We start from the raw sequence: 6166 nt of genomic DNA on the forward strand, positions 1-6166 counted from the left end.
ACCAACCTCAGAACCGTGCAAGGTTTTTGTAATCTTGTCGGTCCTCATGATGAATTACATTTAGTGGGTTAGAGAGATTGGACATATTAAATGCAAGTAGGGCATTACATGTCTCAATTATATTTATGTCACATAAAATTAGTGCAATAATGGTAAGCGTTATAAGTTTATTGGTAAATTTTATTTATTTATTTATTGGGACCTAGAGTACTAGCCAATTTGAAACATGAAATTGGTAAAATAATCAATGTTTGGTTTATTTTGTGGACTAGCTAATTAACCACATTAATCAGCATAAATAGACAATAATACCCTTCATTTAATATGAAGGGTTATCAAATATAAATTTGTTAACACAAATAAATAAATTAATGAAAAATATTACAATAAATAATTGTTTCATTAATAGATTAAAAAAACTCTAAAGATATTACGAGATTTTCACCATCGGTCTTTAACGCCAAGTCAACTTGCGCAATTTTTCACCGATCTTCACCGTCAATCCGTCTCGAACCGCCAATTCTCTGACCGGAGACACAGAGTCGTCAATTCTCCTACAAATAAAAATTGAAATTAATACGAATAAATACATATTAACACAAATTAACATATTCCCACGACATTTCAACACTAACTCACAAATCAACACAAATTAACACAAACCAACACTAGTTTTCAAATCAATAGAAATCAACAGATTTAACAACAAATCAATACACATCAACACAAATTAACAGATTCCAAAGGCATTCAACACTAATTTCAAATCAACACAAATTAACACAAACCAACAGTAATTTCACAAATCAACACTAATTTTCAAATAAACAGAAATCCACGAATTTAAATACTAATTTCAACCAAAATCGCGACTAATTTCAACACTAATTTCAAACCAACAACAATCACCACTAATAACAATCAACAGACTAAATTCTTATCGATTTTTTTTATTTTTATTTTACAAGAATTCCGATACCCTCTTCTTGATCGTTGTTGCCTCCGATGATTGTCGAGTGTTCCTTGTCTCTCAGATCGAAGACGTGGACCGAGCCTCGCCGGAGACGATGTCGTAGACCTCCTTCTCGTGAGCGATCAGCTGCGTGTCCACGCACTCTCGCTCCACGTCCCAGATCGTGCACGTCGTGTTGATGCTCGAGGTTCCGATCCGCCGCAGCTCGGCCTCGTTCTAGTCAAAAGAGGTCATATCGAAGATGCGGTACCGAGCCGTCGCCAGAGACGGACGCGGTCCGCAGAACTCGATGTTCTTGTTGGGGACGAAGATGACATTGATCGAAGGGTAAGAGTGCTCGAAGGAGAGGCGAGGATCGGAACAGATCTCGCCGGTGGATTCGTGGAGCTGAATGATCTCGAGGCAGTTCGGCCACCGCTCGAGGAGGCTGGAGCCTCACGTTGGACAGAGATCTGCAATCTTATAGAGAGAGAGAGAGAGAGAGAGAGAGAGAGAGAGAGAGAGCAAATAATTTGAAATTAATATTTGGTTATACCAATATTGGGCAATCAAATCAGAATATCTTGACAATTAAATAATAATATATTGACAATCAATTTTGATTTTCTTTAATTATATTTTTTATTTTAAAAATAAAAATTAAAAAAATGGCAAAACTGGAAGCAAAAATATTGGCTGCAACGCCACGTCAGCGAAATTGACTATTTCTCAAAATAAATGTAAACCTTGACTAATATGCAATTTCAACATTTGAATTTAGCTAGTCTTATTCTTATTTATTTGAGGAGGAATGTCCTAGGACCATATAACTAACGGACCACCACACATGTGATAACGTCGTCGTTTTTGAGAATTAGTGCAGTGTTGCATTATATTGAGAGATATTTTCTTCAAAATATGTTTGACTTATTTATCTGTTTATATACAATGATTCGAAATTATTTGGGGAAAACAGTAGTTGAAAAATAGTAATATTATAGTTTGTCTTTTAAACTTTAAATATGGCCAAAAATAGATTTGTACTCTTATATATGTATTTGTATGTATATATATATATATATATATATATATATATATATATATATATTTAATCTTTAATCGTTTCATATAATTTTGTCTATAGGCACAGTTATGCATAATAATGTTGTTAATTTGGTCTGGTCATTCGTTCGTGGGCTAACTAATCCGACCCTCTTTTTTAGAAATTTTGGGTCAGTTCAACATTTTTCAAAAAAGAGTCGGGTCGAACCAGTTTCGTTGAGGGGCATGGACTGGCCTAGGGTATAGGTCTTCAAGCCCGGCCATGCCCCTCAAAAAACCTCAACCCGCCGGATCCGGGTCACTAGGACAAAAATCTTCATCTGGTGCGACGGATGTCGCACCAAATATGTCAAAAGTCGCACCTAAAAGCCCGTCGCTAAAGGCATTAGGTGCGACATGTCGCACCTAATAGTCATACCTTTAGGTGCGACATTTTCGGGCTCGACATGTCGCACCTAATGCCCAAGCTATTTTCTTGCCAAATTTATTAAAATTGTAGGGTATATTCATATCAGGTGCGACATTGTTGGGGGGGGGGGGGGGGGGGGGGGGCAGAGAGAGAGACAGATCGAGTGAGAGAGAGAGAGAGAGAGTGACAATGAGTGAAAAAGAAGGAAGTTCAGGTTTAAAAACCCAATTCATATTGGGTGCGACATTGTCGCACCTAATATGGGGGGGGGGGGGGGCAGAGAGAGAGACAGATCGAGTGAGAGAGAGAGAGAGAGAGAGAGTGACAATGAGTGAAAAAGAAGGAAGTTCAGGTTTAAAAACCCAATTCATATTGGGTGCGACATTGTCGCACCTAATATTCATATTGGGTGCGACAATGTCGTACCCAATATGAAATCCCAGGTCTAAAAAAATTCGGAGGGATTTCGCTGACAACTTTAATTTTAAAACCCATTGGGTGCGACATTTGTCGCACCTAAAGGTATTAGGTGCGACAATTTCATATTAGGTGCGACATTGTCGTACCGAATAACACTAAATATTAGCGAAATTTTTAGTCATTCGGATGAGTATCTTGTGTGACATGTCGTACCTAATATGAGCTTAGATGCGACTATTAGGTGCGACATGTCGCACCTAATACCCTTCCGCACCCAATATGTTAATTTGTAGTAGTGGGTCTAACTATTTTTAAATAATATAAATATATTATTTTTGTTTAAAAATTATGTTTTAAAGTACTTTTCACACATAAATTAAATTTTGTTGTCAATGATATAAATATTTAGACTTTTTTTTAATTAAATTGTTTGAGTTTTTTATGGAGGGTCGAGGGATTAGTTTTGGGTTAAATTTAAAGTTTTATTCCTTACCTTCGGTCCGGCCCGCCCTCTAATAAAAAAATTTGGGTCAAGCCCAGGTCCAAACTTCTTTTGGGCTAAAAAAAGGGTTGGGCCGGCCTGGGCCGACCCTTTTAACACCTTATGCACAACACCAAACCAAAATCGGCATAATCAATTATATCTGAATTTTAAAATATAAAAAGATTGTGAAATTTTTTCAGTTCTATTTTGACAAGATTTTTTATTTTTATTTTATTATTATTTTTTTTTATCTCAGTGGCAATTGTTAGTGTCTTTCTAAAACTAATCGCAAAAATATCCTGAATTTTTTATTATTGTGAAATTAGTTATTTTTTTTTAAGTTGTAAACAAATTAGTTATTTATATTTAACTTTCTTTATTGATTACAGTTTCATAAATGATGAAGATAATACTAAATAACTATTTACACTTTGAAAAAAAAATATTTTTAAAAAGATTTGAAAAAGCTACTGTTTTATAAATTTGTATTTTATAAAGACCATCCTATATTTTTGAAAAATTACATATTTATAAAAAAAATTAGTAGAAAAATTTAATTATATATATATATATATATTTTAAAATGAAATCGATTCAAAAATAAATATGAAAAAATGCAGTGAAAACTGCATAGAACATACGCCTTACAAGAAATTTTGTCATAACTTTACATATATATTGGCTGAACAAGTAGGCAATACATTAGAAAAAAAAAGTTTTATTTTGTAGTGTACAAAGGAAATAATATACTTTAATGGATTCAAATTTCAAAGGCAGACCCTAATCTTAAAGAAACAATGTCCTACAAAACATGAGCTATACCCCTCGTATATATATTCCTGTTTATCGATCTCAGAAAAAGGAAAAACCAAAAGACAAATAAACAGAAAACATCAAACGAGTATACAATTCAAGACACGTCACTGTTAGGGTTTCTATTAAATGTACACTACTATATTGAAATAATTGAAATATTTTTGTCTTTGTATAGTTTGTATTTTTTGCATACATGATACATACAAATAATATGTAGCATGTAGCTAGGTTTAGTGGTTCATGAGTTTCAATCACTCATGCGCTTTAACTGTAGAACTACTGCTACAATTACTATGTGAAGCAAATAAAGCAGTGCCACAAAATACGTGTGTTATCTAGAAAAAAACAATGCTATTTTTTCCTTGACATCTTATTTAATTAATAATATTACTATTAATTACCTTCTTTCACAATATATAGTAATTTCCCTAGTTTTTTTTTTTATAGGTAAACAAGCAATAAATAGTATATCTCATATCTCACTGAAAAAAAGTCTACCATTCTTGTTTCTGTGTTCTCTTTAGTTATTAATGTTGCTTTAATTCAACCACGTGAAAGATAGATCAGAAGTGTACACGTGAAATTTAATGAGGTTATTTTGTGAGATGATAGGCGCTAGACAATTTACAAATAGTATTGTAAAAGATTCAGTAGTTTCTTTATTTACGTATCTTGTACTTTTAAATATAAAGAAATTTAACTACGGCTGTGATGTAAAAAGATTTAGGTTAACTATGGTATAGGTAGGTAGTTATTCTCACTGTTACATAAATAGTGTTTCTTTTAATCTTGATTACTAGCTCCCATTACCAATGGGAACATAATTTACGGCGGTCGAAATGGAAAAGACTTGTCAATAATTTAGTTTATACAAAGTTAAGCTAGCCTTAGACTTTGCTTTAAGTACTAATGAAGCCAATATTATAAAAAGCTAATACTGTATATAATAATATAAAATACAAAAGAAAAAGATATTTTAAAATCCAAGAGAAAAAAAAAGATTGAAATAAATATTAAATGGTTAGTAAAAACTAAAAAGGCACTTTATTGGCATGATAGAACATTACATATATAAACATATATTATGAGAGTGTGTGTGTAGTAATTAAATTGGACAATCTAACTTCCAATCACACCAAATGCGTGAAGAAAAGTTTTTGGATGGTTGTAATTTTTTTTTTTTTTTGAAGTTATTAATTTTGTCTGGATTAAACGAGACTCTAACCGTGTTGCTCATAAACTTTGCCAATGAGCAACGAGGACGGGAGTCTCGGGTTTCTGTAATTTGAGGGAAGTCCCTGGTTCCCCCTCTCCTACTGCTCTTCTCAGCTGAGAATGACACAGGAGTGTGGGGTTTCCTGTTTCAAAAAAAAAAAAAAAAAAAAAAAGAGGTAGCTAAACCAGCCAGCATAACTGTTTCTAAAAACAGCCAACCTTTTGCCTTTTCCATTTTTTTTTTCTCCTTTTATTATATAAACCAAAGAAATAAACTCAACACCTCCGAGTCCGAGTTTTCTTTATTATTTTTATTATTATTATTTATTCTCTCTTCTTGGACCACCACAATCAATCACTTACAGATGTGCAATACAAGTGTATATATCGTCAGCTTCTTCCAATCGAAGCTATGTGCGTGTTTTTTTCTTTCTTCTTTCTTTTAGCTTTCATATCGCATCGAACTCAAGAAACTGTAATAAAAAAAATTGGTAGAGAGAGAGAGAGAGTTTGAAGATCATATCTTAGTGCAGGTGGAAACTTCCAAAGGGATCGCATTGATCCAATTAGACTTTCATACTTTGATAATCATTCATCACACAAACACACACACACACACACACACACACACACACACACACTATTAGTATCATATTTATTTATTTATTTATCAAAGCTGGTTTAGATTGGATGATGCTATCCCTTGGGAAGTTTCCATCATATTTGCTCTACAAATCCGTAATTGCTACCCTTTTTTCCCGTAAGAAGGTTTGATATTACTATTTTGGTTTCTATTTTCTGGTTTTAG

Source organism: Urtica dioica, chromosome 9 (genome assembly GCF_054948205.1).
Source record: "Urtica dioica subsp. dioica isolate 48M chromosome 9, U.dioica_male_clone48M_v1_H2, whole genome shotgun sequence".
Lineage (NCBI taxonomy): Eukaryota > Viridiplantae > Streptophyta > Magnoliopsida > Rosales > Urticaceae > Urtica > Urtica dioica.